The sequence below is a fragment of the Dermacentor variabilis genome, chromosome 6 (genome assembly GCF_050947875.1).
Source record: "Dermacentor variabilis isolate Ectoservices chromosome 6, ASM5094787v1, whole genome shotgun sequence".
NCBI lineage: Eukaryota > Metazoa > Arthropoda > Arachnida > Ixodida > Ixodidae > Dermacentor > Dermacentor variabilis.
The window spans coordinates 103,930,033-103,943,044 of NC_134573.1; the positions used below are offsets into that span (position 1 = coordinate 103,930,033).

Here is a 13,012-nt window from a genome sequence, read left to right on the forward strand (position 1 = left end):
GGTGAACGTCAGTTTGTTGCTACTGTAATAAATACCATGAAAGAAAGAAAAAAAAGCAGCAGAGGGGCGCAGTGGAAGCGTGCTGGGCCCATAACCCAGAGGTCCGTGGATCGAAACCACGCTCTGCTAGATTTTTTTTTTTTCATTATTGTATTTATTTAGTTCTTCATGCTGTCAATCCTGTGGCGTGGTATTACAGGAGGGGGGCTTTGGAAATAGCATACACATGAAAGCAATAATCAATAAAAAAAAGAAAACGGTTGGCTAAAATGAAAACAGAAAAGAAGGAAGAGAAGGCATGCACAATCCGTGAAAATAGTGTTACCGTAGTAGTTTGCATAATACAAACGCAAACAACTTTTAAAGTTGGAGAATAAACGCAACAGTAAGCGCAAATATAATAATGGGAGGTACGCCACTAGGAAAACGTTTGTATACAAGGGTAAGAAAGACAAAAATACGATACGCTTACAAGCTCATCAGTACATGTAAACTAAACTCTTCCTTGTACTAGTTATAGAAAGTCATCTATTGTATGCTGTTTCAGTAAAAGCCAGTCGATACCATTCCATTCTCGCATGGATCTATAGGGGGAAAAAAGGAATAATAAAATGCGTTTTTGTTGCGCGAATATTCTTGAAGTGTGAGATCATGCGCCTGATGTCTACGTTTGTCTTGTCTTCTTAGTTTAAATGTATCCGGCGCGGTATATCGCAAAGCAGTTGTGCAGTATCAAATATGACAAGTATAAGCGATGAAGTTTAGCACGACCTTGGAGTGTGGGTAATCCTGCACGACATAACAATTCTGTCGGCTTATCCGGGCGTTGCTAACAGTTAAAAATAAACTAACCGCTTCCCGCTACACGTTTCCGAGAGTGTTGATACCACTACTTGTGAATGGGAACGAGGTTATATATTAGCATATGCCTCGGGCAACTGGGACAACCTTGCACACTTTCTCATCATTTTGTCGCCTTAGTGATCCTCTATACCTGCATTACTCATCTGCAAGTGCGCATATATTGCCGTGACGACATGAATTATGACGGTGTCTCCCACGACATAACTTATTGTTTATCAGTAAAGAAGGACTGCATTGGATTCTAAGAAGGATAGAATGAAATTTGCGAATCGGAATAAGCTTTACTGCACAACAAGGAACCAAATGTGAGGAAATAGTTGGAAATTCACGACGTCACACGGATGTACCGGTGCTGAATCGCGTCGCGAGAGTTTGAAAAATGCAAGCTTAATGTTTATTTTCGCTCCTAATATAATCAATCCTTCGCCACAAAATTAAATGAAATAATGTTCTGACAACATATAACCATCGAATGGTTTAATATTTGTCTTTCGTGCCCCTTTAAACAAGCTTTATATTTGCGAGTAAGTATAGAAACAGCTCTCAAATTTGCAGGCACACGTGAACAAAATATTTGAGTACACATAATCTGCATTCAAAGCACAGCTCGGCGTGACGATGATTCTGCTGTAGAAAACATTTCCGCGCATGGATCCTGCAAATAGCTGCAGCACGCAGCTAGTCTGCTCTCTTTTGAAGCGTTCAAAGTGTTACGAGAGCTTCGAAAATGGCGATTTCACACAACGTGACATTAATTCACGCATGCTTCGAAAACAGCATGATAGATCATTTTAAGTGGCAATTCATAACGACAATCACCGGAAGAAATGCAGCCCAATATGTTAGCTGGTGTCGCTGTTAGCTGTATCTGAGTGACACTTTTCTGTCAATCTAAAGCATGCGACCAGAACACGACCCCAATGCATTTAAATGTTTTCGCAACTTCGCTACCATTATTACGGAGATGTAGTGCACCGGACGTGGTGGCGTGCCACTGAATTGAAATATTCATGCGCTTTTATTCCGAAGAAAAAGCTCTACAATCTGAGCGAAATAAATATTTCGGGTAAATTTGGTACAATTTCCTGCTTCTTTTTTTCACGGTAGCGAAGTGTTAGATGTACAAATATGGGGAAAGACATTAATTTATATGATGGAATATTTTGTAAGATACCTTTTTCTCGCACTAATATGGTTAGTTTTACGGATTTCGTTTTTTTTTCAGGAATTCCGACATTTCGACATTGTTATGGTATATTTAGGGGGGTAATGGGGAGAAGAGGGAGGGGGAAGACCTTTTCGAATCCTTCTAATAATATTTTATTCGTGTGGATTACAAGGAAATCGGACAAAAATTAGGTCATAGTTTCAGAGTACCAAACACATCCTTTATTCCTACAGGAAGAGGAAGGTGACAGTTTAAAAGAAAGAAAGAGAAAACCGCGACGAATTTAACCGTGCACATGCCGAGGCCACAGTCGCATAACATAGCCCTGTAGCTATATCACAAAAGCCGCTCTTACAGATTGCTCGACGAGGCTGCGAATCTGCTTTCGCAAGTTTTCTTTGTGTGTTTTTTTTTTTCGTTTTTTTTTTTTCACCTAATGGAGCAGCGGCAGGCGGACGCCATTAGCGACCGGTTCACGCTGTACTTCAAGCCACCCTACTTGAAGGACTCTGGTCGACGCTGAATCAATCTGCATGCGACACACCGATATGTGCTCAACGATCAAATTGCTTCTACGTATGACGAGCACCGTACTCAGCAGAGTGGCGCAGTGGAAGCGTGCTGGGCCCATAACCCAGAGGTCCGTGGATCGAAACCACGCTCTGCTAGCTTTTTTTTTTTTTGCTTTTTTTGTTACACTCACTCCAAGTTTTCCCACTGCAGTGCGCTCCTGTATTATTTGTTAGACTTCTGCACCCACGTAATAGTACATTAAAGTATCATGTGATTTGTGCCTGAATATCAAATGCAGTCAGTCATAATTTTTTCGGAGTGAATATCACCGTGCGGCGTTACGCATTTCCTGGCCCAGTTCTCGGAAACGTTGTTATTCTGTGTGCAGGGTGATAGTACAGTGTTGAAACGCAGAACCTGCAGATACGCAACACGTTTCTGCATCAACAAAGTCAGTAAACTAAATGTCCACTGCCAAAAAGAAAAAAGACGGGAAAAAAATGGTACGCTTAACGCGAGAAATTCCTCACAGACAAAAAAAAACTAATTTTTAGTTGGAAATAAAATCTGAAATAAGTGCACTGTGTTTTGGGGCTAAAAAACTGCGTATTACCTGATTTATATAGTTTATCACGTAAATCCTACCGCTGCAACTACTATGCTATATACTATATGCGGTCCATGACGATCGACCAAGGAATCGGCAGGATTTGAGAAGTGTGGCAAACGTACGTATCAATTGTCTTTTCCAACAATGGCGCGCTACTTACTTTCATTATTCAAATCGCGAAAACCACTGTCCTCGAAATGTATTCTGCGTCTCTGCAATATTTCTGGCCCCAAGGTGCAAAGCCTACCCCTGTCTACGGCTATTCTCGCTAGTTTTGTGAAGGAAAAAGAAAGAAGGTTTTTCATAATACCGTGGACGGAAGCAATACGGCACACCACCGTCTCAATACCTAAGTATACTTATGCGAACTAAAATGCAGCCTGCATATACTACGGTATTTTCATTTTTTTTTAATCCGCTACTTTCTGGATCACTCCCACAACAGACTGCATATAATTAATCAAAAATTTCACAGAAAAAAGAACCCTGCCCGATCGACAGAATTCGAACCTGTGCGGGGAAGACCCCAATATATTCCTAGCCCATCCCCTTAACCACTCGGCCACTACTAAATTATTTTGTCTTTATTACCGACATGGCAACATACTAAACAATACATTTTAACAATACACAACAGTCACGACAAAAATCTCTGCCATTGGTTGGCGGTCACAAGGCTAAAAACTTGAAAATCGCAAGCTCAGTCATCACACAGAGCCATGTTGGTTTTCCTTTTTGCAAATTATACATTTCCTTAATATAACAAATGCTTTCAATGAAGTATTCTGACGTAGTAGCTCTGCGGAGACCCGCAAGGTGGAGAGAAGTAATGAATAAAGGGAAAATGAAAACTGAAATGGAAAATGAAAGGAAAACTCTTGCCTTTGCTTAGTGTTGTCGACAAATTCGACTTCGCCCTGCCATCTGCTAGCTGCCTGGTTAGCTCAGATGGTAGAGCGGCTGCCCCGGAAAGGCGGTGGTCCGGGGTTCGAGTCCCGGACCAGGACGGATTTTTCTTCAACTATGAGGCCTTTCTTTCGAGGAACCCGTGTGAGTTTCCTTTGTAGCAATTGCTACGAACGGGTGAATGTCTGATTTTCCTTTTAATGAAGTATTCTCTAGCAGTCCGGACCTTTATTTCGGCATGTCTCAAGGCCATTCTCGTTTTCCATAAGCTATGTAAGAACACCAGCATGAACATGTGATACGGTACTTTGTCTTCATTTAAGTAGGCAAGAAACGAATCCCATATGGTGTAATCGGCAAGTCCTTCTTTAGCGTTCTCTGTACCATGTCCCAATGGAACACAGCATCCCAGCAGTCAAGAAAAATGTGTTCAACTGTTTCGGGTTTCCCGCATAGTAAACAGTTGACGCTCCAAGGCACGGAAAGTCCTTTTTCATCTAGCCACGGTTTCACAGGTAAAGTTTTCGTGTGGAGCTGGAAAATGAAAGACTTTACCGACGGGCGTACTGGCATTTGTTTTACTCTCTTTAGCACGTCCTTTTCAGGTCCAATGCAGAACATCGAGCGATACAATGGCACCGGCAACATTGTGTCTATGAGGTCCTTACATAAGCGCTTTCGTGGTACCTTACTTAAGTATTCCATGGAAAGCCGAACCTTTAACAGCTGAAAAGCCCAGACTACCTCTTTTAGGAAACCACGCACTTTGCCTTGACTGCACCGATGTGACGATATAATGAATTCAGGTATAGCTTCGCTCAGCCTTGTTTGAAACGCAGTTAATAAAAATGGGTCATTTTGGTCCCTTAAGTAAACAAACGTCGACACAACCTGCCTAATGAACAAATGTGCCTGACCTAATCCTCTACTTTTAACCGAACAAAAGAGATTAGTGCACTCTAAGAACAGTTTACACCCTTTGGCTTGCCCCTTCTGCCGCACAAAAATAATCGTCATCTGCCTTGATGCTTTTCCTTTCTTTATCGCTGCGAGCCCAGAACTTTCCAGTAACGAATGGCACGCACGTTATCTGCATAGAACAGTTCACACCCTTTGGAGTGCCCCTTCTTATAACACGCGTGCCGTTCGTCACTGGAAAGTTCCGGGCTTGCAGCGATAAAGAAAGGAAACGCATCAAGGCAGATGATGATTATTTTTGTGTGGCAGAAGGGGCAAGCCAAAGGGTGTAAACTGTTCTTAGAGTGTGCGACTGGTGCGCTCCCAGCTTGAACCCCATTCAAACACTGCGAGTATACTCTGTGTAAACGTTGTATGTGAGCCCTTGACATGCACAACGCTTGGAGCACGTAAGAAATTTTGGCAACGGCAAGCAGGTTGCACACTGTCGCACGAGCAAATTGCGGCCTCCCCGTTTAAGTGTACACTCACGAACCCTTTCAGTTTCGGCATTCCAGTAATCGACGGCGTCACGGTAATGCTCAAGCGGCACCTCTAGGTACTTCGCCGGCGTGACTGTCCAGCGCATATGTGCAAACGTACTCGGATGGTTTTTCCAGTGGCCGATGGTCTTCAGCTGTTTTTAAACGCCTCGTGTCTTCGGGGAACGAGGCGCACACGTGGCCTTCCACGGCGACCCACTTTCTTCGCAACGAAGTCACCGATAGTGTGGTGGCTTCCATGGCAAAACCAACGCTGGAAAAAATGTTAGCAGTGAAGTGGTGCCATTTTGCAGGTGTGGATGCAGATTCCGTTAGATAAGGCGTGCGCCTTCTACTTCAGTTCCAGGGGAGCGTTCGTGAAGTATCAATGACAATCGCAGAATAAGAAACTCACGCCAAAGTTTTCAATTTGCGGGACCGAAGAAATTCCAACTCAATCTCTCTAAATGTTATTTATTTCCGTATCATTTGCATAACTTCTGCTTTACCCTGCCTAACTTTCTCCTAAGTTCTCTCTCCCTTCTGGCCTTTAACTGCCGGCTTCTTGGCCAACGCCCCGTAGTGGATAACCGCCGTGGATTGAGGTGAGAGCAACAATTCTTGGTCTGGTTTGCCGACCTCCTGACTCGTTGATGGCGCCTTTTCTGAGCCGGATTGAGTTTACTTTGGGAGAACTATCACGAAGATTTGGTAGTATTATCGTTATGGTTGGTAACCTTAGTATTGATTTAGCTTGTGATGCGCAAAACAGTTACATGCTACTTCTCCAGTCATTTGGCTTACCCAATATTCTCAGAGAGCCTACTCGCCTTAAAGACACGGTTAGCATCTTATTAAATCACGCTCTATGCAATATAGATACTGGGGTGTGCGCTGGAACTTACTCTGATGTAATAGCTCATGATTTACCTATTTTTCTTACTATGCAAACCAATCCACCCAGACTGAAGTCGCCCGTTGAACGTATGCGTACGAACGTTGATTATGATCTTCTTCGCAGACACCTTGAGCAAACTGATTTTTACGTTTTGTATGACAGTGACGTTGACATTGAATATCTGAAATTTGAAGAAACCGTTAGAAATCTGATTAATCTAACGGCGGAATTCCGATAACGCGTTACAATTACAGTAAGCCCATCTGTCCCTGGATGACAGTTGAAATTGTATTTGTGTTGAAAGAAAAAGATAAGTGGTACCACAAATGGGAGGAACACAGGCTCCTATTACTTGAGCCAAGTTAAATGCTTCAGGAATAAATCAGTTTCTCTCATGCGGAAACAGAAAAAAACAAAACGATATTACTCCTCGATGGTACAGCGGGGCGACGGAAACAAGCAAGAAATACGGACTATTGTAAGTGATGTAATCGGCAATCGGTCAAACAAGCCTGTATTGCCCGAACTAGTTGATCAAGCTACAGCAGACGCTTTTAGTGACTACTTTTCTAACGTGGGGTTGTCACGTAATATCAGCGCAGTTTCCTCCCGCTCATGAACCCTCCGTGCAACCTGTTAGTGATAGCTTCGCGATGCATGATATAGAGTTGGTGGATGTTGTAACGGTAGTGAAAAACCTTTCTGTGAATAAGGCGGCATTCCCTTCAGGGTATTGAAAGATAAAGATATATTAGGTACTCATCTGTTGCATGTGTTTAATCATTCCTTGTAAGCGGAAAAATACCCTGACGCCCTCAAAGTAGCAAAAGAAGTGCCAATCTATAAGGAAGGAGATCTTTCTGCCCCCAGCAATTATATAGACCAATATCTGATCTGAGCATATTTAATACTTTGAGAAAATAATTTGCACACGCATGGGGGCAGGAATTTTTAGGCAATCATAATATTATTTGTCCTAGTCAGCGTCAGCATGGGTTTCATCCTCATAGATCCACATCATCTGCAGTTCTTGCACTTACACAATTTTTAATACCGCATTAGGTGATATTAGGATTTCTGTTGTTGTATTTATATAACTGAAAAAAAAAACATTTGATACGGTTAATCATATCATATTATTGCAGAAACTGTATACTTACGGTTTTAGGGGGAGAATATTGGTTCCGTTAATTAGTTATCTCTCGGAGCAGAAGCAGTATGTTGTAATTAACAGTTTTATGTAAGCCCCAGCAAGCGTTTCGATGGGCGTTCCGCAAAGCTCAGTCCTCGAGCCCGTCTTCTTCTCCCTACACCTCAACGATCTTCCGGCGGTGTTAACGTGCTCTGAAGTTTTATTATACACGGATGTTACCGCTTTAATTTTGTGGGGGACACTATTGAAGAACTGCAGGGCAAAATAAATCAAGAACTCGATCGTGTCGTGAAATGGTTCATGCAAAATCAGCTTACATTTCACATCGACAAAACCAATTTTGTAGTCTTCCATTCCAGGGGGAAGTAAACGAATTGCGACTCCCTCTCTGTATTTTTGAATAATGTCCGGTTGAGCAGAGTATGCCGCTACAAGTATCTAGGAGTTTGATTTTAATCGGATATGCTCTGCAAATATCCAATCGGTAATGTATGTTCAAAATTGGCGCATATGGTTGTCATGTATTGTTAAAAGTCCGTCAATGTTTTGACCTTCATGTTTTACGGACACTTTGCGTTTATACAGAGCCTTTTTTGGGGGTAGTATAGGTACAAAGCCTATGTAGAACCTGTCGTCGATCTTCAAAAACGGGCGCTATGAACAGTTACCGTTTCTAAACATACTGATCCGGCTCGGCGTTGCTTTCACCCGTCGCTACGCACACTTCATCGGCCAATCGAACAGCCCTGATTGGGAACACTGCCAGATGTCCAAAACACTGCAACACGTACTGTGCAACTGCCCAGCATATATGCTGGAGCGAAGGACGTTAGACAGTTTCCTAGCCAGCGTTGGCAGGCAACCACTGTCGGAGGAAGCTATCCTCGGCCCATGGCCTGACACTGCAATTTCAATGCGTGCAACAAAAGTATTGTTGAAGTTGTTGCAGGACACCAAGTTCGACGAGCGGCTCTAGCGAGACAACTGTCTCATGTACATAAGCACTCACCACTTCTCTTATCATCATCATCCATCATAAAACTTTCACTCCCCTTCCCTCTTCCCCAGTGCAGAGTAGCAGACTATAGAGCGTACTAGCTCACGTCTACCTCTCTGTCTTTCCTATCAAGAAATTCTATTCATATTCCGTTTCAATTGCTTCGAGTTAGGCCGTTCAGTGAGGCGTATAAAGTCAAAGTTGCTCAGGGAGTTAATGCAACAATACGTTTTAATAACTCACTACACATCGCAATATTTAATTTTCCATGCAGCACGAAATACGAGGGCAGCTAGCTACTGACAAATTTATTAACTTACCACCATGCCACAATGTATATGTACAGAGAATCGTGGCGTTCAGCGATGCCATATTATGGAACGCACTTCCACAAATATCTACAAACGAGAAGGAAGGGGTTTAACTGAGGGGCTCGATTTTTATTAGTCATAAAAGCCAACAAACACTGACACCAAGGACAACATAGGGGAAGTTACTTGTGCTTAATAAATGAAATAAAGGAACGATAAATTATTGGAAATTAAAGTGGAAGAAAGAACAACTTGCCGCAGGTGGGAACCGAACCCACAACCTTCGATAGCATTTCTCGAAGGCTGTGGGTTGTAAGGTCGCGAAGGTTCGCATTTCGCGAAAAATCTCGTCCCTCGGTTAAACCCCTTCCTTCTCGTTTATTGCATAACGAGGGTCTCGAATCCGGCAACATTGATGCCTTCAGGTAGCATATGTGGGTTTATTGACCATTTGCCTTCACCCAAAAAGATCACGTTCTCGTGACGCCTACGGCAAAAAGGACGTTCCACGTCCGCCGCCAAGGTCTGTGAGTTGTGGCGCTGGCTAACACTCCCAGGGTTCTACTAGGAGACATAAATAACCAAGAAAGTGGATGGCAAAACGGCGCCGCGGTAGCTCAATTGGTGGAGCATCGCACGCGAAATGCGAAGGTTGTGGGTTCGGTTCCCACCTGCGGCAAGTTGTTTTTTCATCCACTTTAATTTCCGGCAACATATCGTTTCTTTATTTCATTTACTAAGCAAAGGTAATTTCCCCTATGTTGTCCTTGGTGTCAGTGTTTGTTGGCTTTTATGATACAATATCTACAAATCGCTGATATAGAATGTTACCTTTCGCGCTGTTTCTTTTTTGTCTACGTCAAGACTCCACAAATTAGAAAAGCTGTAGCCATGCCATATTCGGAGAGTCTTAACACCTCAGGACCTAGACATCAATGGCGTTGAAATAAAGTGAATGTGAATATCAGGCAACGTCACACATATTTACGTGCATTACACCAATCTCGTTTATAGATATCATATGTTGTTACGACGTCGAAACCTCTAACCTTGCCTTCGTCGTTCGACGTTATGTGATGTGCGTGGTTGGCGACCGATGATAACCGAGAGATGATTGTCATTAAAGCCCCTCCATCCACGCGTGAGTGGTGGGGTTTAAACTGTCATAGGCGTCAGAAGACCAGGTGGCCGGGCATAGGCGAGACTCGGCTTTTGCGGAAACTTAACAATTTATGCATGTATTGGGTGAAGCAAGAATGCCAGAAAAGAAAATGCACATGGCGGTGCCGCTCGTATTGCATCGGCGCCCCTAAAACGTCCCTAGTCCCTCAGGCGGCGAATTCATTGTCCTCCTCAATGCGGAAGCCCCCTGTATTCTTTTAAAAGGGCGTCTCTTTGGCTGGGCGAGGAGGTCCTCTTCGCCTCGAGAGCACAGAACCATTCCTTCGGATGACTTGATAGACAACTCAAAGGTGCGGCACTTGACTTCAGCGGGCATCACTTCATGCCACTGCACTGCGCTTAACTTAAACTGGTTATCCCTTTGTCGATGAAAGGAAGTACATGACGCGAAGCACAATAGAAACCTCCCCGCATAGGTGCGGCATTTGACGTCAGCGGGCACCACGTGACACCCAAACGCACGAGACACGACACACGCACCAGACTGGCTTCTGCTGGTGTGCTGAGTCGCCCGTAACTATTTACACCAAACTGGTGGCAATTTCACCCTGAAATTCCCACACTAACATGCGGTGACCTCGTTGATTTTGACGCGTCTGCTCACTCAATAATGCATAGCTAAATTCGACGTGTTGTCCTGCGCGCTAAACGCTCCTAATAAAAAGAAGTGACAAAAGAAATCCGTGATGTCACGATGAACTGGCGGCGTTGTGATGACGACGCGAAATCCAAAACAGGAAAGTTTCGCCTAATTTTTCTTTGTTAATGACAAATCCTTTTCAGCCTAATACACGCAAAAAAGGTAGCAGCAGTGGGTTACATGAAACGTCTTGTGTTTGTAGCTGATGGTTGTTCGGGCACTAGGGAACAGAAATGACGTAATCGAATATGCAAGTGACATTTATTCCCACATTTCAAAGCTTGCATGTCAACTTAAAATGCAACTAGGGGGGTTCAACGACCCTCCCTCCTGCCCTCCTGAATGGGCTCAAGGACGTGCCACGGGGAAAAATATATACTGTAAATAATAATTTAGCGGTATAACTCAATTAGCGTTTCTAAGAACCTCTTTAAAAATTAGTTTAGCCGTATTTGTAAATTAAGCGTCTAAAGAACCAAACAAGCCCCTGACAGTTTGTATGGAGACGCCCCTATGTGATCGGTGATCAAATAGTTACTAGAACTCGCACGCACTCGGCTCAGCAGAGTGGCGCAGTGGAAGCGTGCTGGGCCCATAACCCAGAGGTCCGTGGATCGAAACCACGCTCTGCTACGTTTTTCTTTTCATTATTTTATTTATTTACTTCTTCATGTTGTCAATCCTGTGCCGCGGTTATTACAGGAGTGGGGATTTGTAATGAGCATACACATAAAAGCAATAGTCAGGGCAGGTAAGATAACAATTGGCTAAAATGCAAACAGAAAAGAAGGAGGAGAAGGCATGCATAATCCGTAGTACTAGTGTTAGCGTAGTCGTTCGCATAATACAGGCGTAAAAACTTTATAAGTTGGAGAATAAATACAACAGTAAACGCAAATATAATGATTAGAGGTACGTCATTAGGAAAAAATTCGTATACAAGGATAGGAAATACATAAATACGATACGCTTACAAGCTCATCAGTACATGTAAACTAAACTGTTTTTTTTTTTTTGTACTAGTTCTAGAAAGTCATCTATTGTATGCTGGTTTGCTATAAGGCAGTCGAAACCATTCCATTCTCGCATGGATCTAGGGCAGAAAAAAATAATAATAAGATGTGTTTTGTTGCACGAATATTCTTGAAGTGTGATATCATGTCTGAGGTCTACGTTTGTCTTGTTTTCTAAGTCTCAACGTATCCTGTGTAGTATATCTCAAAGCAGTTGAGCCGTAATAAATATGAAGAGATTGGGCGATGAAGTTTAGCACGACTTTGAAGTGTAGGTAATCCTGCACTACATAACAATTCTGTCGGCTTATCCGGGCGTTGATAACAGTTAAAAATAAATTTAACCGCTTTCCGCTGCACGTTTCAGAGCGTGTTGATACCGCTACTTTTGAATGGGAACCAGGTTATGTATTAGCATAGGCCTCGGGCAACCCGGAACGACCTAGCTTGCACACGTTCTCAGCATTTTGTCACCTTAGTGATCCTGCAAACCTGCATTCTTCCTCTGCAAGTGCGCATACTTTGCCGTGACGTCATGAATTACTATGGTGTCTGCTAGGACCAAGCTTATTGTTTATCAGTAAAGAAGGACTGCATCGTATTCTAAACGAGTGATAGACTGAAGTTCGCAAATCGGAATAAGCTTTACTGCACCACAAAGACCAAAATGCGAAAAAATAGTTTGAAATTCACGACACCACACCGATTTACCGGTGCTGTATGGCGTCGCGAAATATTAAAAATATGCAAGCTTAACCTTTCTTTTCTCTCCTAGTATAATCAATCGTTTGCTGCGAAATTATATAGAATCATGTTTTGACAAGATATAACCATGACATCGTTTAATATTTGTCTTTCGTTCCCCTTTAAACAAGGTTTATATTTACGAGTAAGTATAGAAACAGCTCTCAAATTCGCAGACACACATGAACAAAATATTTGAATGCATATATTCTGCATTCAAATAGACGCTCGGCGTGACTACGATTCTGCTGTAGAAAATATTTCCGCGTATGGATCTGCAAATAGCTGCAGCACGCAGCTGGTCTGTTTGCTCTCTTTTGAAGCGTAGAAAGTGTTACGACAGCATCGAAAATGGCGGTTTCACGTAATGCGACTTTACTTCTCGCATGCTTCGGAAACAGGGTGATAAATCAATTTAAGTGGCAATTCATAACGACGATCACAGGAAGAAATGCAGCCCAATATGTTAGCTGGTGTCGCTGTTAGTTGTATCTGAGTGACACTTTTCTGTCCATCTAAAGCATGCCACCAGAACACGATCCCAATGCATTTAAATGTTTTCGCAACTTCGCTA

At 42.9% G+C, this 13,012-nt stretch overlaps 2 non-coding genes across 2 annotated transcripts; both read left to right on the forward strand.

Annotated features, from left to right (window-relative positions):
• The first annotated feature begins 2,628 nt into the window (after positions 1-2,628).
• TRNAM-CAU (transfer RNA methionine (anticodon CAU)) lies at positions 2,629-2,700 on the forward strand. The gene has a single exon. It is a non-coding gene; the product is annotated as a tRNA-Met (tRNA).
• Positions 2,701-11,242: 8,542 nt separating this feature from the next.
• Positions 11,243-11,314, forward strand: TRNAM-CAU (transfer RNA methionine (anticodon CAU)). The gene has a single exon. It is a non-coding gene; the product is annotated as a tRNA-Met (tRNA).
• Positions 11,315-13,012: the final 1,698 nt, after the last annotated feature.